The sequence below is a fragment of the Lactuca virosa genome, chromosome 3 (assembly GCF_052849685.1).
Source record: "Lactuca virosa cultivar CGN04683 chromosome 3, Lactuca_virosa_CGN04683_v6, whole genome shotgun sequence".
NCBI lineage: Eukaryota > Viridiplantae > Streptophyta > Magnoliopsida > Asterales > Asteraceae > Lactuca > Lactuca virosa.
The window spans coordinates 76,384,689-76,407,326 of NC_136428.1; the positions used below are offsets into that span (position 1 = coordinate 76,384,689).

The 22,638-nt window shown below is 35.3% G+C and overlaps 1 long non-coding RNA gene and 1 pseudogene across 4 annotated transcripts in view; one reads left to right on the plus strand and one right to left on the minus strand.

Annotated features, from left to right (window-relative positions):
• Positions 1-8,752, plus strand: part of LOC145166019 (callose synthase 7-like) — a 30,958-nt pseudogene extending 22,206 nt beyond the window's left edge. The window contains exons 33-41 of the transcript XR_013740324.1: positions 4,657-4,779; positions 4,860-4,984; positions 5,949-6,032; positions 6,115-6,227; positions 6,587-6,816; positions 6,897-7,694; positions 7,771-7,821; positions 7,922-8,104; positions 8,319-8,752. The product of XR_013740324.1 is annotated as a callose synthase 7-like (transcript). The remainder of the gene's footprint in view (positions 1-4,656; positions 4,780-4,859; positions 4,985-5,948; positions 6,033-6,114; positions 6,228-6,586; positions 6,817-6,896; positions 7,695-7,770; positions 7,822-7,921; positions 8,105-8,318) is intronic.
• Positions 507-20,925, minus strand: LOC145166020 (uncharacterized). Of its 3 annotated transcripts, none has more exons than XR_013740327.1 (4): positions 20,624-20,925; positions 19,817-20,541; positions 19,098-19,230; positions 507-820 (listed from the first exon to the last, which is right to left on the minus strand). It is a non-coding gene; the product is annotated as an uncharacterized LOC145166020 (long non-coding RNA). The 3 variants fall into 3 exon arrangements; XR_013740325.1 differs by having other exon boundaries at positions 19,761-20,541; positions 20,624-20,924; XR_013740326.1 differs by lacking the exon at positions 507-820 and adding an exon at positions 9,390-9,583 and having other exon boundaries at positions 19,761-20,541.
• Positions 20,926-22,638: the final 1,713 nt, after the last annotated feature.

Sequence of the window (22,638 nt, forward strand, 5' to 3'; positions counted from 1 at the left end):
ATATATATATATATATATATAGGGAAATGATCAAATGAGAACACCTAAAAGGTTGAGAACGCGAGAACAGTTGTGAACCAATCATCATATAAGGGCATAAAAGGATTTTATATTATAATTAATTATGGATATTTTATGAATAGTTAATTAATTCCTAAAATCATGGGATTTAATATGATTAATAGATCTTTTACCCAAATATTAGGAACTTATATAATCTATTTTTAATTAACAAAATCAATAAAATGATTTTAAAAAACGTTTTTAGCATAATTTAAAAAAAAACGTTTTTTTTTTGCTTTAAGTTTTTTTTTACCAGCCACATCAAACTGACGCATTAATCATTTTATCTGAATATTAGTAATCATGCATGAATAAATATATATTTGTAGTCATATATGAAGCCGGTAATAATCTTGAACGAATAGATGAATTAATTTATATTCATAAATGAATAAAACACAATTAAAGAAACATCACCATGAATGAAAACATCTAAATATGAATTGCTTCAATCATTAATGAATATACATTTAATCTTCTGAATACATTTAAATACACATTTAATCACTAATGAATACACATTTAGCCATAAATGAATAGAAAACACTGTTAAGAGACAAAGAAATTCTAATATGGTATCGGCTTTGGCTTCCTCGGTTAAAGAGATTGATTCATTGTGGATCTCCGATGGGTCATAGAGGCGTGGTAGTCCGACGATGATTTTTCTCAGACCGCCTTAATCTTTTGTGTCACCCAACTTCCCTTTTCCATAGCATTCTTTCTATATGTATATTTTTGTCTGATCAAGCTATTGTATCTGTATCAACATACAAACCCAATATTTATAAATGAATAAGACATGAGTGAAAAAAATAATGAAATATAATAAGTCAGTCTATGATATTTAGTGTTCATAACTGAATAAGGTGTTAGTTAAAAAAAGAGCTTAACGTCTTAAGCCAATTTTATTTATTCATTGATGAATAGATCAATGAACAAATTCATATGTCTTGTCTTTTGACCCAATAAACAAACCTGGTGTTCGTAATTCGGTTGGATAGCAGCAAATGGTGTTCGTAATTTGATTGCAGGAAACTATAAAAAAAAACTGAACTTTAAGTGCAATATCCTTCAAATTTCCTAAGAGGAAAAGAAAACAAGAGACCATCATTCCAATCCTAATCCTAAAATGAGTTCATTGTGGCATTTTATCAAACACCAAATGGGCAAAAAAAACTCTAAGTAAATTGAATGAATAATGAACTCTAACAGATACCAAAAATCGTATTAGGGCTTCGTAAACACCAACTCTAAGTAAATGACTGGAATTGCAAGGAAACTCACCTGGATTAGTGGAATTAGTCGAAGGTAAATGCGATTCTAAATTTTCGATTATGAAAGTAATCAGAAGATGATATCGCAAGATAAGAACACCATCCTCTTAACCCATCCACTTACCTGCCACCAACCAGAGCAAAACACCGCCAAGGGCTCGCTATCTCCACTGTTGCTGCTCACTTCGCTGATTTCTTTGTCCCATCGGAACCCCTCCTTCCCACTGGTTGAACCTCTGGCACTTCTCCCCTTCCCCGATCGAGCAAAACCTCTGAAAACCTCGCCCGCTTCGAAGCTATTGCTGCTTGCGACGCGTGGAATTCGCTCCCCGCAGCCGGACGATAAGAGGGAAGCCTCGCCGCTTCACTCACCTTCCCCTTTGGCCTCGATGAACCCCCGAAGACTCCTTCCTCTTTGCGAATCAACTGACGATCTGCTTCACATTCGCATTGTAGATCAACAATCCGAACCGATTAAGTTCCAATTGGACCTTATCGAACACTTCCTTCTTAAAATCCTTCGTCCCTTTGAAAATTTCTTCCATGGTCATTGACGCAGCGAGGACACGGGTCTCCCCTTCGATGATCCCCTTCACGAGCTAAATCACATGGTGCGATTGTTTATCGTGAGAGGCGATGAGTTTGGCGTATTTGCGGCGGCTGGAATGAGAGGATGCCCTAGGGTTGTGACAAATGCAGAAGCAGGGATATAGAGGGAGAGATACGAGAGAGAGAGAGAGAGAGATTGTAGGAATTGCTAAACATAGGTAAACAATCAATTACCATTTTACCCTTATGACAGTTTTAAAGTTACACTTTAATTCCTGTAATTTTAAGAATTTACATAAATGGCTCATTCGATAATAGCCTTAGATTTAGTTTTTTAAATGGTTCAGATGTGTTCTCGCGTTCTCAACCTTTTAGGTGTTCTCATTTGATCATACTCATATATATATATATATATATATATATATATATATATATAACCCTTTTATTTACTCTAGGACTTAAATGAAGACGTTGATGTTTGGAAAATTAACATGAATCACACTGTAAAGATGATAAATAAGAAAACTTGGGACATAGCTTCTTTAGATTCTGTAGGGAAATATGACCTAATCTAAAGTCGGCTACAAATGCAGACAATGAATTGGAGGAAGTCAACAAGTATGGTGTTTGACTTTCAAATATGTATAGGTTACCATATTCCCATCGTCTTCTAATATTCCTCTTCGTCGATAAATCGCACAGAAATTACGTAAGAATGAGATACAACAATTTAAAGCACGGGTAATTTTTTTGCTGACAGAAAACAAATTAAGCGAAAATTTAGTTAGGCTCAAGATTGCATATAGTGAAACTGATGGGGTAAGTTCAATGGTGCCATAACCAAGGACAAGTAGGGTAGACCAATCATCAATTGTGGCATGGGATGAAGACGTATGTTTTTTTATTGAAATTGGATGAAGATGTATGTTTTTATTGAAATTGGAAAAGATGGTAGGATTACTTGTCATGTGATCATTATTCCAAAGCACCTAAATCAGTAACCCAACAGGAGGTAGAGGATAATATGTATTTGCTAGATTTACATGTCTCGGTAAATACAGTAGTTGGATTCTCTGTTCCCATGACTCGAGCATACTTATCTGCAGGTATAGGTATACTGAAAGTGTTCTCCAAAGCAGAGACAACATGTGCTAATGAGTCCTTTTGATTTCTAGCCAAGACCTTCTTAATTATATGTGCTTTTAGTATGACAGAATTGAAGTTTGTGAGTTACTGGTTCGGTTACTGACCTCTTCTGAAGCTCTCATGTGGCCCCTGCGAGATCCTCTTTGAAAATCACCATGAAACCCTTTTCGACTAACCAAGGCACTACAATGATCATGTATTTGAGAGGAATGAAGGTTCTTATTCCAAAAAAACACGAGCAAATGTTTCCTAAAGGGAAGGAATTGCAGATTCATTCAAAAACTGTGATTTGATACCACTGAACTCTGGTTTTAGTCCGGACAGAAAACTTATAATGGCAATTTGTTCCCTCTTAAGTTTTCATAGCTTTCACATCAACACTTAAGAAAGGACGAGAATTGAGTTCCTCTCAATCTTTCTTGAACTCCATGATGAAAGTAGTAAACGACATATCCTATTGTTCCCCGTGACGGAATGACTTGCAGATGTAGATTCGGGAAATATTAATTTATCCATAGTAGAGGAAATCAAGGTAGTCTATTAGTTCCTTCACATACTCGTAGTGATTAAACAGGGAAGAAACAAAAGGTTCAATTGTATTACTAATTTGTGAAAACAGAAGGTTCAAGGTAGTCCATTAGTTCCTTCACCATAGGTTACGACCCTCACCAATAGGGGACCGGATGTGATATGGGAGGTTATTCTCATGCTTCTGAGATAGAGTCGAATGGTTTTGTTCCATTCAAGTAAGTTGGAGCCATTCAATTTGTTACAGTGAGTCTAGCAGTTACCACCTTAAGAATATGTGGACCACTACTACTACCAGAAAGTTTGTCATCTCCTCCTAACGTTTTTAAGAGGTCAAATTGAACTCAAAATCACTGAAAAACGAAAAAAAAAAGAACCAGAACCATATCAGAACCCAAAAATCTCGGATGGTGAAATAAGAACCATTGGTATTGGTGGAATTCCAAACGCCAGCAACACACAAAAAATCGGAACCAAAACAGTGGTCACACGCTCTCACGTGTCGAAGTATGGTCAAACGTTTGAAATGAGATGTGGCGCATACTATGTTCGACGTGTTTTTAGGTCTTCCTAATAGGGCACTTCTGAAGACAACGGTGATGGTACCGCGTGTTCCCCTCCCTCCTAGAGGTTGAGGGTTCAAGTCTCATCGTAGACATAGGTGGTATTAGGAGTAGTTTAGGAGTAGTATAGATTTGCCATTCTAAAAAAAACGGTGATGGCAGTGAGACAAAACGACTCTCGAAATGGCCCTTCTCTTGTTAGCAGATTTTATAGAAATGTACTCACAGAGTACAACCTTTAATGCATGTACTTACAGGGTACAATCCTTAATGTCGACTAACCTAGTTCTGATACAATGTAATCAGAGACTCATGAATACTTACATGTATCGTCTTGATCTGAAACTAGGGAAACATACCCAATATATAGATCGAGGGAAACCCTAATCCAGGAAAAGACGATCTTTGTGCTCAATGGGCCTAACTAAAGAAATATCACATATAAACATTCTAACATGCATAAAATAAAGGATTAAAGTTTACCTTTATGTATTCTTGTTAATAATTGTTATCATGGCATATTGGCATGATAGGAAATATACCGTATCAAGCTTCCAGGTCATCCTTCACAAATCGGTGAAGGAAGACCTGAAAACCAAAATCATGCGATTATTTTTACTCGTGGAGAAGCGCTGCAGACAATTGACATGAATCAGGTAATTTAGTACTTCACAAAAGTGTCCCTTTTTATTATCTTTCAGAAGCATTGTCAAATATCTTAATTATATATATACAGGACAATTACTTTGAGGAAGCATTCAAAATGAGAAATGTATTGGAGGAATTTAAATTTCATAAGGATCGGCATGGCCAACATAGACCAACAATATTGGGGTTGAGAGAACATATCTTCACCGGAAGGTCAGTATAGTTTCATATTTACTTATTATAAAGATTGTGATATTAAACACATTCCCCACTTGCATCTCCAATATATATATATATATATATATATATATATATATATATATATATATATATATATATATATATATATATATATATATATATATGGGAAAAAGGAATATACATTACAGCCACACCTAAGCTTAGGTACTAAACATCTTGAAAATACATTGTTTTACTATATAAAGATTACGGTTTAATGGATTCGCGATTAATACTTGAAGATGTAAATTCAAGATCGACACAATAGGGCTTAGGGTTTAGGGTTTAGGGTTTAGTTTTAGGGTTTAGGGTTTAGGGTTTAATTTTAGGGTTTAGGGTTTAGGTTTAGGGTTTACGAAAGAAAACAGAGATGGTAAAACGATAATGAAAGAAAGAAATGTGATCGAGGATGATATATTTACCAAGTGAAACCAAACCGAGTATATTTACCAAGTTAAAACGACATATTTTAGAGGTTTTAGTACCTAAGCTTAGGTAGGGCTGTAATGTATATTCCCTATCCCCTATATATATATATATATATATATATATATATATATATATATATATATATATATATATAGTATTTTATTAATACATTTTGGCTTATATATAGTTGTATTAGGCCATTGTAACCCACAACTGAAACAAGGCACTTGCTGCCTTGTAATGCCTTTTCTTGGTTGTACTTTGGCTTTCTGTTATCTAGTAAAAAGGCTTTTGATAACACCTCAATTTTTGTCCCATGCTACCATATATTTTAATTTGCACATTTCCGGCCATTATAATCAATCATTCTCTATTGTTTTGAGCACTAAACTGCAACATACATATTGATCTTATAAGCCCCAACAAAGCCTTTCGAACTTGTGTTGGCCAAAACTTTTAGCGGATGGAAGGTTACATTAAATCTTTCACTCATTTAATTATTTTACAGTGTATCATCACTAGCTTGGTTCAATTCCAACCAGCAGACAAGTTTTGTGACAATTGGCCAAAGGATTTTAGCAGACCCTCTGAGGTATGATAATAAAAAATGAATATATGAAATATCAACTATCCTCTATGAATTCATTAATAGTTAGAATCTTTATGCTTCACAGGGTGCGATTCCATTACGGTCACCCAGATATATTTGACAGGCTCTTTCACATCACAAGGGGTGGCATAAGTAAAGCTTCAAGAACCATCAACTTGAGCGACGATATATTTTCAGGTAATTAAACTTTCTCATCATCCCAAAGATATTATGTTGTAGCACTGCTTCTACACAACAAAGGGCGTGTTCGGCACGGAGCATTTGAGAGCTTCTAGCTTCTAGCGTTTGACAAGACGCTCCGTTTTGAAGAGAAAGCCTTGTTTGGCACTACAAGCTTCTAGCGTTTAGTTTAAACTAAACACTCCAAATCCAAATGCTACTTCATGTAGCGTTTAACAAAACGCTACAAGCTACCTGCTACCCGCTACCAACTAATTTTTCTGAACAGACCCAAAGACTTAAAATAGTCTAAAACTTGTTCTAATGTCTTTAAAGTTATGTTCTCCTACGAATGTAATCTAGTTACATTTTTCCAGGTTATAATTCCACTCTGCGTGGAGGTTATGCCACACATCATGAATATATCCAAGTAGGAAAAGGTCGTGATGTTGGTATGAATCAGATATCCCTTTTCGAAGCTAAAGTTGCAAATGGAAATGGCGAACAGACACTTAGCCGTGATGTTTACCGACTTGGTCGCCGTTTTGATTTTTTCCGAATGTTATCATTCTACTACACCACAGTTGGTTTCTACTTTAGCAGCATGGTATAACAAAATAACAATTACTTCTATTTACTTATAACTTTTACATTATTACATACATTAAATAACTTCTTTTGATCCAGGTTACTGTGCTTATTGTTTATGCATTTTTATACGGACATATATATATGGTTTTGAGTGGGTTGGAAGGGCAAATATTAGAAGATGAAAGTCTTGGTGGCAACAAAGCCCTAGAAGAAGCTTTAGTCATCCAATCTGTTTTTCAGCTCGGTTTACTTCTCATGCTTCCTATAGTTATGGAAATAAGTCTAGAAAGAGGATTTCGCACCGCATTACGCGACTTTATCATAATGCAACTCCAATTAGCCTCTGTGTTTTTCACTTTCCAGCTTGGAACAAAAGCACATTACTATGGAAGAACAATTCTACATGGAGGTTCAAAATATCGCGCCACGGGCCGTGGTTTGGTCGTCTTCCATGCAAAATTTGCAGATAATTACAGGTTGTATTCGCGTAGTCACTTTGTGAAAGGGCTGGAATTGGCTATTCTGCTTATTATCTATCAGGCATATGGGAACTCATACCGAAGTTCAAATCTATACTTATTCATTACGTTCTCGATATGGTTCCTGGTTGCTTCATGGCTGTTAGCTCCTTTTGTGTTCAATCCCTTGGGGATTGACTGGCAGAAAACAGTGGAGGATTGGACGGAATGGAAAAGGTGGATAGGGAATCGTGGTGGGATTGGAATTGGACAGGATAAAAGTTGGGAATCATGGTGGGATGCAGAACAGCAGCATCTTAAGTACACAAACATAAGGGGAAGAATTCTTGAAATTATACTTGCGTGTCGGTTCTTCATTTATCAGTATGGACTTGTGTATCGTCTTAATATTGCAGGTGGCAGCACAAGTATACTGGTTTGTTTCCTTCTTCCCTGTTTATTTGTTTCGTATAGGGTGCAATTTGTTCTCATTAATCATTTTATTTTGTCAGGTTTATGCGTTTTCATGGTTGGTCTTGATATCTGCTCTTCTGGAATTTAAGGTAAAAAAACTAAATTGATCATCTATGATTGTATGGTAGGGCTAGAAAGACAATGCAACCCTTGAAAGCCTAATTGTATGTTGTATACTCTTTTTGTCAGTTGGTGTCAATGGCTAAACGGTTTGGCACAGATTTACAGCTCATGTTCAGGATCTTAAAGGCCTTTCTCTTCCTTGTCTTCCTTTCGCTCATGACAGTCTTATTTATTGTATGTGGCCTGACCATCAGTGACATATTTGTTGCCTTCCTTGCCTTTGTGCCAACTGGTTGGGCATTCATCTTGGTAAGTAACCCTTTGGATCATTGTACACTTGGGTGTTGTTTCTTTTTTTCTTAATGCAGAAAGAACGAACTACTAGAGAATGTCATGGAACTGGGACCTTCCCCAATAAGTCCTAACTTTTTACTATTTATCTCATTCCTTCCATTTCCCCCAAGTGTACTGTCATTATTTAAAATATTTTTATTGATAGTGTTTGTTTTGTGGAACTGTGAAGATTGGTCAAGCGTGCAGGCCTTGTGTAAAATGCATAGGATTTTGGGACTCGATAATGGAGTTAGGGCGTGCATACGAATGCTTGATGGGATTGGTGATATTTATGCCAATTGTCATACTGTCATGGTTCCCTTTTGTATCAGAGTTCCAAACAAAGCTGCTTTTCAATCAAGCATTGAGAAGAGGTCTTCAGATTTCAATGATTCTTGCTGGTAAGAAGGACAAGTACAAGACTCAGCCAACTTGATACGTAAAATCAGTCGACACCTTGTTAACAACTCAAAGGAAGTTTTCAATATAGAACACTTCAATCCAAGATTTCAATTCTGCATATGTTTTTATCTGTATGTATTCTTCAGATTCAAAAAAATTTTAAGTTAATTGCAATTACAGTTTATACTAGTTATTTTTAAGAGATCCAATCTTGATGAACATTGTCTGAGATTACAGTCATACTTGTTGAAAAAAATATATTAATTGATGACATTAAAGTTAGCTTCAGCGGTTTATATAGATTTGTTCTAAACAAGTCTAGTGTTATTTAATATTCTCTGAACCTAAATCTTAGATGAAGTTGCAATAATCATTTCTACATTAAATCTTATTTTGATTATAACTATTTTATAGTGCTTAATAACCAAGTTTTGGTTTGTTCACCTAGACACCTCAAAAAAAATTGAGGTAGTTTTACCATTCAAGTTTTATGTTTGTTCAACTTATATGAAAAGAAGTAAAATAAAACTTGTTTGACCATTGACTTAACAATGATATGATAATAAAATCACGAAATGATAATGACATGACAACATACTTGAAATAATTTTTGAGTGAATTATATAAGTTGTCCTTTGTGGTCTGCAAAAAATTATTAATCGCCCATATCCTAAAAGGTTAACCATCTCGTTCTCCCATTCTCCATCTCTGTGGTTTGGTATTTGCAACTCTTGTTCTTAGTCGATTTAAAATGATCGATTAACCCTCATCTTTTTTTGTATTTCTTTTATTACTAATATATTTTAATAATTAATATAAATATATAAATGGTCCCACTCTTCCTTCCCCTCCGCCCCCTCCATCTCCCTCACCCTCTCCCTCTCCTCAGGACATGACCCTTCTTCTCCCGTTGTCTTCTCCGACGGCCATCACCCATCACTGATGAGAGCACCATTGTTGACTCCATGGGACTAGAGAGATTTGTTGTTTGATTGCTTCCCAACTCTTCTCCTCAATGTCCCCCGGTACCACTCCAAATCTCTTTGCCAATGCCTACAAATTCAATTTTAAAGATATTAGTATAACACTCTGATTCAACTTTCCATGGAGGGGGGTAACCATTTCATCCACCATGTGCCCACCATGTGCCCATTTGGCAATGCTTGTGAGGAGAACGAGATACACATTTTCAAGAAATGTTCCACAGCTAAGGAGATTCATGGGCTCCTAATCATTTGGTGGAATGATCTTCCTATCTTGAACAACTCATTTGATGCCTTCCTGGGGATAAAATCTACCTATAGTGTGGTCAGCAGGTCTCACGATATTCTTGAATCAATTTCAAGGGCGCTACTATGGACCATATGGGCAAAAAGGAACAGTATGCTCTTTAATAGCAATATGAATAGATTGTCTACTCTAGCTTATGAGGTCAAGATTTTGAGTTTTTTATGGCTTAAAAGTAGAGCTAAATGGGGTAAGGATTTTTTATAGGACTCTTGGGTTAACAACCCTCTATAATGTACAATGTAATTCCTGCTCCTTGTAGTTCAATTTACAAAAATCTAGCTGTTAAGAAAAAGGTATAATACCCATAAATGAGCATTAGATGTTTTTTTAACAACTAGACTTTATTATAAACAAACTGCAAGAAGCAGGAATTACATAGTACAGTATAAAGGGTTGTTAACCCATGGTCCCATAACAAATCCATTTAGCTCTACTTTTAAGCCATAAAAAGCTCAAAGTCTTGCCTATTTTAATTAATTAGCGTTAGATGTTACCCTACTTTAATTAACACTGTATTAATCAATGGTTTATTTTACGAGAAAATCGGATGTAGGTGTTTGAAGCAGAAAAATAAAGACGAAGACTTAACAATTAATGCAATCTAAGGTATATGGTGCTAGTGTAATACAATTTTCCGCCGTATGATCTATTTTAATTATATTTAAATTCTAGGTTGGAGATGTCATTAAACCATTATTCTTTATTGGGATGTAAATGTGATGAATCGGGCTTTTGTGGGTAAATTTTGGATAAAAAATAGTTTGTTGGCCTAGGTGTGTAATAAAATAAGTTTCCAATGCTTAAACCCTTTATGGTTTATGATAGCCTCTGTTCTTGAGAAGTTAATAAAAATGTGAGAAAACCTTTGTTTTGTAAGGGAATTCGATTTTGAGCAAGAGAGATTGTTGGGTCTAAAATTATGGTTTATACTTTGCTTTTCTAGATAACTTTATTTTTCTATAGTGTAATATGTGTTTGCGGCTGTGTTCACGGCCAGGTTGGTGTGTACGGCCCATGTTTCCTATATATATAGGTGTTAGGGGTGAGGAGTGGTAGATGAGTGTACGGCCAAGAGAGAGAGAAAGGAGCTTAAGTGTGTATTCTAAGGTGTGACAGAGAGAAAAAGTGAATCTTGTGTAAGGAACTTCATTCATATCATCAATACATTCAAGATTCATCTGATTCTTCTTCTTCTCTTCTATTTTGATCTGGCATCATCCGTTTGATTGGGATTCCGCACCATCAAACGGATCTGATTGATACTCAAGCGAATTGGGGACTTACAAGTGCCAAAGCTGATGACTGTTACTTTGTAGGGTATGCTGCTCGCACCGCGTATAGGGTCTACAATAAAAAGACAAAGCAAATCGTAGAGTCCTTCGATGTGCGCTGGTTGGAAGAGAACGAGACGGATGCTAGAATAGGTCCTTATTGGCTATTTGATTACACATCTTTATTTAAATCTTTCAATGTGTTTTCAAATAGTTTCTCTGGTTCTACTTCTGGTTCGAAGAATGTGATTGAAGATGAAGACGAAGAAGTTGTTTACAGACCACCGGTAGTGTCTTCTACGATTCCTACGGTGGATGCATCTGTTCCAATTATTTGTCCAGAATCTCCTAGTCAACAAAACAATCCAGATGCTGATGTCACTCCTCTTACTCCCGATGAAAGAGAGTTTATGTCCAGAGATGCTTCCGCTGCTACTCACACTTTTATGGAACTTCTCTTTCCCGAACCGATTGCTAATGAGTTTGTGGCAAACCCTTCTGACGGGTCAGGATCGTCTGAAGAGGTTCATTCAGTAGATGATGGATTTGTACGAAATAAAGCTCAATGATATTAGCCAGGAGCTACCGTCCAAAATTCAACGCGATCACCCAATCGAAAACGTCATTGGCCAGCCGGGCGACGGTGTTCGAACGCGGAGTCAGAGTGGAGATGTTAATGCATGTCTCTACTCTTGCTTCATTTCTCAAATAGAGCCAAAGAATGTTGAAATGGCTTTGAATGAGCCCAACTGGATGGATGATATGCATGAAGAATTAAATCAGTTTGAAAAACTTGGGGTTTGGAAGTTGGTTGAATTACCTAAGGGCAAAAAGTCTCTTGACATGCGTTGGGTTTATCGCAACAAACAAGATGATTCAGGTGTCATTGTACGAAATAAAGCTCGATTAGTTATCCGTGGATTTCGCCAAATCGAGGGTCTAGACTACACCGAAGTGTATGCTCCGGTGGCACGCTTGAAGGCTATTCATATTTTCCTAGCGTATGCCTCCTACATGAACTTCACGGTTTACCGGATGGATGTCAAGTCTGCCTTCTTGTACGGCGCAGTGAAGGAAGAAATATACGTTGATCAACCTCCTGGGTTTGTAAACTCAAATTTCCCAATCACGTATACAAGTTGGACAAGGCTTTGTATGGGCTACATCAAGCTCCTCGAGCGTGGTATGCCACTCTTACAAAGCACTTGCTCAAGCATGGTTATTCACGAGGCACAATTGATCAAACTCTTTTCATCAAGCATGTTGGTGTCGATCAAATTCTGGTTCAGATCTACGTTGGTGACATCATTTTCAGGTCCACAAGTCCCCAGCTATACAAGGAGTTTGAAGTCGTAATGAAAAAGAGGTTTGAGATGAGTTCACTGGGAGAAATGACCATGTTTTTGGGGCTACAGGTCCAACAAAAGTCAACCGGTATCCTGCTCCATCAAGCAAAGTATGTTGAAGATATGCTAGAGAAGTTCGGGTTTCGAGATGCAAAACCTATACTGACACCAATGGTTGAACGACCCCTGTTGACTCCTGATACTGATGGCGAATCCGTAGATCAGACTGATTACAGATCGATGATCGGTTCGTTGATGTATCTAACTGCAAGCAGGCCAGATATTATGTTTGCGGTTTGTCAATGCGCACGATACCAGGCTAATCCTAAACTTTCACATCTTATTGCTGTCAAAAGAATTTTTCGGTATCTCAAAGGCAATCCAAAATTGGGGCTTTGGTATCCGAAAAATTATGAATTCGATTTATATGCTTTTGCTGACAGTAATTATGGAGGCTGTGAGCTTTACAGGAAATCAACCTCTGGTGGGTGTCAATTTCTTGGAGACCGACCGGTGTCATGGCAGTGCAAGAAACAGCACACCGTCTCAACCTCAACAGCAGAAGCAGAATATGTCGCTGCTTCTGCCTGTTGTTCTCAAGTTATCTGGATCCAACATCAGCTGTTGGATTACGTTTTGAATTATCTAGAAATCTCTATCTTTTGTGACAATGAGGTTACAATTCAGATTGCTAAAAATTCAGTCCAACACTCGAAAACCAAGCACATCGATATCAAAGTGCATTTCATCAGAGATTGTTATGAGCGTTCGCTCATTCGGTTAGAACAGGTCCCACTGCTAATAATGTGGCGGATATGTTCACAAAACCGTTTAACAAAGTTCGATTCGATGTGCTTGTGGGATTTTTGAAAATGATACGCTTTGAGGACTAATTTTTTTTTGTTTTAGGTTAGTTTAAATTTGCGCATTTTACTTTCATTCTCACCCATGCATAAATTTAGGGGGAAAAATAAACAAAAACCAATCAAAAAAATTAGATAGTGTTCTTTTCATTGCGTATTTCTGTAGGTGTTGTGATTGGGAAGTGATATCAACAAGTGATAACAAGCAATCTGATTCTGTGTAAGGTACCAAAGCTGAATTGTCTAGGCTCTGTGTTCGATGAGCTGGTAGGCACGAAAGATTTAAATTGGACATGACTAGGCATAGATAAACTTAAGGAATCTAGAGACTTGACAAATCTTGACCTAGGTAGATCCGTTTAGTCTGACAATACAACGCTCGGATAGGTTGAGCAGAGAGATAAACACGGGAACCTACGGGATACACTAAATTAATACGCATCTAGAACAGTGGTACAACTTTTCCTTGATGTACGGACTTATGTCCTTAATTCTGGTTCTGATAGGGCGACTGGGGGGTCTGATAAAGTAGGTCTGTAGAAATTATTTTCTTGCTTTCTATCTGTCAGTCATATGTTGTTTCCTCTGTGTGATTGGAAGAGATCCGACCTGGATTGCAACATATGCAACTCTAATTCTACGCACATCCTTATCTATGAAATTCTTTCAATCTGTTAGCCATATACTGTCCCCTATGTGTGATCGGAAGATCCGACCTGGAACACAGCATATGCAACATTCTACCTCTCAATCCCTCTATCTCTGTTAGTCATATGTTGTCCCATCTGCGTGATTGAAAGAGATCCGACCTGGGACACAACATATGTACCTAATTCTAAATCTGACTTCCTCCTTAATAATTGTTTACTCACCTAAAGTAAGGAGTTCTTTGGAAGTTCTTGATAACCAGGGTATATCGGGAAGTGGGGAACACGTTCTAGTGCAACTAAAATTGAACCATTTAAGAGGTTGTCTGTAGATCTCGCTGCTTAATTTAAGTGGACAACAATACCCGTGGTCGTCGTCAGCTAAATGGTTTATTTAGAAAAATCTGTCGATATCCTTCGTGTTTAAGTGGACCACAATACTGGCAATTGACCAGATCTATTCATGAAGGTGAAAGTACTGATAAACAAAGTTAAGACTGTCTCACAACTTTGATCCCAAATATTTTTTGTTTTTGTTAAATTTGTTCATAGTTTTCCTCTATGCACAAATTTAGGGGGAGAATTAAAAATTTTAAAACCAAACAAAAATCAGAAAAACCAAAAATCCAAAAATAGTGTTATTTTTGTTTTATTTCTTTTCAGAAAACATGAAAAATCCAAAAATATTCTTGTTTCTGTTTTATTTTTCAGAAAATATGAAAAATCCAAAAATATTGTGTGCTAAGTTTTCTTTTAGTTTGTTTTGTCTTGAAAAGTTAATTCAGGTGTAGATGAGACTCATGGAGATTGTATCGAGATTTTCTGAGCCGAAGCTTCATCCGTGAGCATCGATGAATTCTCATTCGAAGGAGCAAGAAATGAAGATTATTCTTTCAACATTCAATCCTTCAACCCCAGAAGCAAGATGAAGCTGACTTGAAGATTATGTGTCAAGTTGCATTGAAGCCTCCTCAATCAATTTGCTGCTATCTTGAACCTGTTAAAGTGATCCAAAAAGATTAGTTCTCTCTGATTTTCTCTCTGAAGATTCTCAAGCTGAAAGCGCTATCTTTCAAGAATCTTATCAAGAAGCCTCCTCACCCAATGTGCGTTCAATGTCAAATTTTGAAGATAAGCTCAACCGCTCAAGATGAAGTCATTCATGGAAGATTCATATGTTCATCTTGATGCTGTGAAGAAAATTAAAGTTTAATGCTGAAGCCAAGCTCCCGATGAAGATTGACAAGAAAAGCCAGCTACTTTTTAGGGGGAGTTTGTTGGGTCAGTTAGAAAAGAAAGCTATAAACCAAGGGAGAGATTGTTGGGTCTAAAATTATGGTTTATACTTTGCTTTTCTAAACAACTGTATTTTTCTGTAGTGTAATATGTGTTTGCGGTTGTGTTCACAGCCAGGTTGGTGTGTACGGCCGTAAACGGGTTTACGGCCGTAAACCCGTTCACGGCCGTGAACCCGTGTACTGCCCATGTTTCCTATATATATATAGGTGTTAGGGTGAGGAGTGGTAGATGAGTGTACGACCAAGAGAGAGAGAAAGGAGCTTAAGTGTGTGTATTCTAAGTTGTGATAGAGAGAGAAAGTGAATCTTGTGTAAGGAACTTCATTCATATCATCAATACATTCAAGATTCATCTGGTTCTTCTTCTTCTTCTCTTCTATTTTGATCTGGCATCATCCGTTTGATTGGGATTCTGCACCATCAAACGGATCTGATTGATACTCAAGCGAATTGGGGACTTACAGAGATTGTATTTGTTGTTGTGTCTTCTCGATTTCCTAGTCAAGGATCATCCAAGGTTTCTATTTAATCCATTTATTAGATTGGGAGTGAGTTATTGGATCGAAAATACATATTGATAATTGAAATCATTAATGTGAAGATTAAATGGATTAATTTGATATTTGGAAGTGTTAGAACATTGTTTTTTATGCTTAAGATTGATTCCAATCAAAAGGAATCATTGAAATTGATTTCCTAAGAGCATCCATAGTCCATTGAACTCCACATTACTGCCACATCATCCACATTCCATTAAACCCTATGCAGTTTAATGAAAATCCACATCATCAGCATTATATTTTTAAGCATAATTATAAATTTAAAAATAAAAGATATAACAGTTAAAAAAAAGAATACAATACTTAAAAATACATTAATTAAAAGTTACAAAACCTAAAACATTTAATACCTAAAAATACATTAATTAAAAAACACAAAACCTAAAAATACATTATTTGGGACGTTTTTTACATGACAGTCAAAATAATGTGTAATAGTTCAATTAAGGGTAATATTTTATCGAAATTAGTTTGTATTAGATTTGTAATGGATATATTTCGTTTTAAGTGAGTTTTTATTTTTAAATACAATTTTTATTATGTATTTGAAAAAATAAGACCCAAAAATTGATACATTAAATAATATAATATCTAAAAATATGGTTAATTTAATTTGTGGTTTAATTAAAAAATATAAGAGAATATGATTACATATATATTTGCTTTGAAATTTAATTGAAAAACAAAGATTAATTTCATTCAACCACTCAATCATCATACAACTCTTCCATTCAACCATCATTCATGTCATCACCCACACTCCATTCAACCTCTGTTCAATCCTAATCACCATCTATTCAACTCCTATTAAACTCCCATTGTGAATGCCCTAATATTTTAAAGAGATTTAGGATTGGATTGGGATCAAGAACCTTTAATTTTTCAAGAAAACCCCTCAACGCCTCTCCCGTACAACCGTGCATGGCACTTGCCAACCAGTACAAGATCCTCAAATTTGGTTGTGAGGCCGTACACACTGACATACGTTCATTTTGGGTCCAACCCCATATGATAGTGTTGGAAATCAATGACGTTTAAAACCTTTTTCAAACAATAGAATATAAAAAAGTACCGGAATACACATAAAAATAAATATGAATAAAATGATTTGGAAATAAGCGTGAATCCAAATGAGTTAAATAGATTAACTACAAAACCAGTCATAACAAGGATTTATATACATATATACACTTTCTTGATTGAGGAGTGAATAATATAGAACGAATGTTCAAGGAAGAACACATTTATAGATATCCACACGAGCATCTTGAAACATCAATTAGAATGTTAACTCCTCGTTACAATCAAAACAAGCATCTCCTTTATTTTTCTTGGATCAAAATCAAAGAACAAGGGGGTGCCTTCAGCCATTGATGAGAGGAGGAAAGGAAAAGGGTGTAACCCCTAATTTCAAAATCCTTTGTTTAATTGAATATTACAAGGATGTGGGCTTTGATCCCCTTAAGCATTTTCAATCGATTAAACCACAAAGTCCAACCTTATCATATGGACAAACACTATTTATTAGACAATAGACATTAGATAGACCCACTTAGCCCAAAAAATAATAAATAAACTTTTTGGTGGAATATTTTTACTTGTGCATTTTGTTGGTGTGTAGGGCTATTTGAGGACATGGCTAGGAGATGGTTAAAAGAGGCCCTAGTTAAATTTCAAGGAAAATAGACAAAAATCAAAGAAGACATGAACAAAAAGTTTTTCAACATTGAGGAACTATGTTTTTCCACACTTGAAATACATGGGCAGTGTAACCCGGTGATTTTAGCATAAAAGTGAAACACGATTTAAATCGAAGGAAAATTACTTTTGATTTACATGGTCCGTGTTTTTCACCACTTGAATTACACCAGTCGTGTAATAGGCATACACCAATTATTGGGGCACTTTCCTAATCTGTTAAAAAAATGGAGTTGGGTTCATTTCTAAACAGCTTTGATTTTTGGAAGAAAAGGTGATTTTGAGAGAAACTTTTGCTCTGAATATCATTTGGAAAAACTTGTTTAACTCTTTGTAACTTATTTGTATTGTACTTTGATTATAGTTTGAACTTGTAAGTATTTTAAGTCATGATATGCTAAAAAACCAATTTCGGTTTCGTTATTGATTTCTAATGCAATTAATTTGTAAGGTTTGATGTTAGACAAGATTATCTAATCTAGTGGTTCAAGTTTTGTTTGTACTATAATCTTGAATTTATAACTTGATTCATGTTTGCCACTTGAGTTAGGTTAGTTCTTGTATTGCTATTTAGTTTATGGAAATCGTAATTGTTTTGTGAATTAAAGCTCGTAACAATCATCAAATTGGTTCTATGAAAGGGTTTAATTTCTTTGTAAACTTGAATTTACATGTTTTCACACTTCCAGTCTTATGAGAAGAAATGGATATTGTTGGGAATGCTTGTATTAAACGTCATGCAACTTTTCAATTTATTTTAAGAGTTTGTTTAGACTGAGTTAGTAAGGTTAGGTTTAGCTTAAGAGCTTATTTTAACTAAATAATTTGACAAGCAAGGAGATACTAGAGCTTGTTAGTATTTCCTAGTACCAACTTATATTAAAATCTAAATTGACATCAAATAATTTATTTTTTTGAACAGCAGATCAGTTGGTTAGATGTTAGAACTCCAAAGTTAGAAAACTCCTTTGCCCAGCGGAACCTGGGGCTTCTACTCCAAGAGGCATTAACCTCTACCAACCAGCCTAACCCAGTTGGCAATATCAAATAATTATTAACTTGTATACTTGATGAAATAGATACAAAACTAGATCTTATTTCTTTTTTTTTTCAACCCTTATTTTTAGTGCATGTTAACAAAAATTTAGTTTATCAATTACAACCCCCCATTGTTTTATCATTATTGTTTTAAGACTTGTAAGTTTTATATAAAAGGCGTGTGACCTTTTATCACTTACAAGACTTGGATATCCATTTGAGATAGAGTTTGTGTTGGCACTATAGGAGGCCTTCATGACACATTAGGTCTTAAAAACCTTCTATGTGGTGCATGTGTATGTACGGTCGAAGAGTTTTGAGCTTATGAGTTTTAACTATGTTTTGTGCCTACTAAGATAACATATCATAATTAACCATGAATCCTTGGGGATAGACCTTAGGAGCACTTTCAGAGAAGGACATATAAATGAACCCTTTGGGATAGATAGATAGACAGAGAGACAGACATATATATATATATATATATATATATATATATATATATATATATATATATATATATAGAGAGAGAGAGAGAGAGAGAGAAAGGGTTTACATGGTTTATGTTTGGTTGACAGCAGATTGATAAATCAGCCTCAGCCTCCAAGTGGGAGATTTTACCTCGGAATGTGGATTGTCTTTTGACCTCATTGTTGCTTCTTAAGTTTAGCAATAGGTCCCATTCTTACCTACAAAATACACATATCAAATCTAACACTCTTTTGATCTCTCAGGAGATCTAAACATAAAACACTTTACAAGAATGGAAGCATACAATCAAAAGCAAGGCAAAGGGTTTATGTGTGTGAGCATAATAGATCTGAACTCAGTGAAATGAATGGCGTACATGTTATGGTACAACTATAGTGGCAACTAGAGCAGTAGTTACGTTGCTTGCTCGAAGATTTAAATCTATAGTACCTAATATCAGTTGGATTGAAATTGACATGCTCATGCCTTTGAAATCAATACCACACCTTATTTGTACCATTGTTAAAATTGTGCTATCTTTTCATCAAATAACAACCAATTTTCGTAGTTATTATTAAGTAAGCTCTCTGTTTTTTTAGGATAATGTTATAAATAAATACCAACTTTTTAAAATGTTCAAAAAACACTCTTAAACTAAAACTATATTATCAAATGTAAGATATTCAACTTTTGTTCAAAAAGTACCATAACAAAAATTGGCCATGTTGGTTCAAAAAAATACACCAACCTCGTGGAATGTTTGTTCAGAAAAATTGCAAACCACTTCAATTAAAAACCACTCACCACCTCCACCACCACCCATTCTTTTACTTTTCTCTGCAGATTTTCCAGTTGGCACCACAGCTTTGACACTCCCACTGACTCTTAAGTACCAACCACTGTAAGCTCAGTCAATCTTGCATTTCTTCCACAGCCATTATCCTTGATTGCAAAGCTTCTCTTCCATCGATTCTTATCCGTTCTTCTTCTGTAGGTTCAGTTGCATTCAAGCCACAATAAGGAGGAAAATCTCGAACCCCAAAAACTCTTCTTTTGAGGAAAAGTCATCTTTCGTATAGATTCATTGATAACACTACCACCATCATCATCGGTCTCAACCATTGAATTAACAGGGCCCTGATTTCATCCTTCAACATGGTTTGATTGTCTACTTTCTGAAACTCCACAATCATCCACATCTTTCCAACTTCTATAGATTTTGACATGTCGTGAGATAAAAGTTTAACCTGTGTTTCCATTGTCTCAATATCGTTATCTTGATTATTCTTATTGATCGATGATGAAGATGGATTAACTTCCAGAGAACCCATGATCGGTCCACAACCTCACGGATAATCCCTAACAGAAGACACGTTGCAGGGATTCCCTTCACATGGAGAAACAGAAGCCCCATTAAAGAAACAAATACCATTCTGATTTCGACCTCTTATCACACTTCCATCAGTTAAAAAGTCGTCCGGCATAAGCACCATTATCTAAAAGAAAATCAACCCTGGATTCCTGAGCACCTAACCGATAATCAAACAGATAATTAACAAATTAAGAATGAACATGATTTAGGGTTACAAAAAGAAATAATGAGTAGAAAACCTGTAGCGAAAACTGAAACAATCGGGTGCTGGTGGTGGTGGTGGTGGTGAATAGTGTTTGGAGTGATCGACCCTTGCAATCTAACCGATACTAACATAAGATATATACTAACATAACATAGGAAGAAAAAGTTTTAACTTCCAATGTTACCTTAAATTGTCCCCGGAGATCTTCCGAATTTTATCGGCCAGATTTCTTGCTGTTTTTCTTCGACCTTCTACGGTTCTACCTTCCCGGAAAATCTGAGGAATCTATTTATAATTTTATAGGATAAGGCATCTCCAAACCACGGCAAAACTCTATTTTTCCCCCATTTTTTTCCCGGTTCTTCTCGAACTCTAACCTATTTTCACCACCATTTTTTTTTATATGAATAGTATTCCCCATATATAAGTAAATACTATTCATATCTCCAAAAATAGAGTTGAAGTTTGGTTGCTAATTTTAATCTCTCTTATTTTTATTTTATATATTTCTAGTTTATTTTATCTATTAATTATAATTTAAATGCAAAATTTAATATTTATAATATCATGTTATATACTAATTTATATTAATTAATCATAAATATAAAGTTTAATTAGTAGAGGGGTGTATTTGACAATATATATAAGTTATAAAAATGGAATATTTTAGGAATATACTTTTTGGAGTAAAAAATGGGGTAGAAAATGGAGTAGGGTTGGAGATGAAACACTATTTACTCGATTTTTTATTCCATTTATGAGGGAAAAAAATAGAGATGGGTTGGAGATGGTCTAACAATGACGCATGATTTGAATTTACACTCTAGCCCTTTTTATTTCTTTTACCTCTTAGGCCTTGTTTCCGAGTTTTTTTTAATTCATTAAAAGAAAAGGAAGGAAAATATTGACAGAAGGAAAGGGAGGGGAAGGAAAATTTCTTTATTCCGTGTTCCCGAGTTTGAACGAAATAAAAGGAAAATTTTAAGTTTATGTGTTCCCGAGTTAGGAGAGAAAAGAAAAAAAATTAAAAAGATTACAATTATACCCCTATTTACACATTATGATTATAACATATAAACAATATGAATCAACTAAAGTGGAAATCAAAATCAATCAAAAACTTTTTAATCAAACAACCAAACTAATGAAATAAACTCAAGTCAACAAAGAAAAACTATAAAATCAAAATTACAACTTTACAAATGAAGTCCAATGCAAACTACTATAAAAAAAATAAAAAAAACCATAAAACTTCAAGATATGATTCACTTTTTAGCTCCATCCATCGTCTTTCTTAGAAATATCTTTCTCATCTTCATTGAAGAACTAAAAATTGTCCTAGCATCAGCTTGATTACGCAACAAATATATGAAAGCATCTGCAAATTCATCGACATCCAACCCCATCAACTCTAATTCTTTCTCGATTTCTTCACCAGTATAGTCACGAGATTTATTCCCTTCCCTCATAACATCAACGATTTCTTTAAATGTTTGCACAATAGTGTGTTCAAAAGTTTCTGGTTGTGCTTGAGGTTGAGGTTGAGGTTGAAGTTGAGGTTCAGGTTCAGGTTCAGGTTCAGGTTCAACCACTACCTCATCTTCATCTTGAAGTTTTCTTTCTAGTTTTCTTTTTTTACTTTTTAGCTTCTTGGCTTTTGAACTACCATCAGGTGAAACATCCATTGCTAACACTACTTGAATGTCCTCATCATCATCTTTGTATTCTTTATCCAGAATTACCTCATTATTTGCCATTAGGTTATCCACATCAGCAACTTTTTCTATTTTAATTTCTGTGGATTTGCTTAACCAGGCATTTTTTTTCTTTTGTTGTTTCCGCTTTTGATCCCGATGCTCTATCATCTGCAAATCACATCACCAACTGATCATAGTTTGAAATTTTTTTCGTCCTAAATGCAACTGCGTCAGGGTTTGCCTGTTTATAAACAAACCTAAAAATTAATTAGTAAAGTTAGTGGTACAAAAAAATATATATAACAATAAATCAAATGTAAAACCAACATGTATAGTAATTAATTGTTCCCAT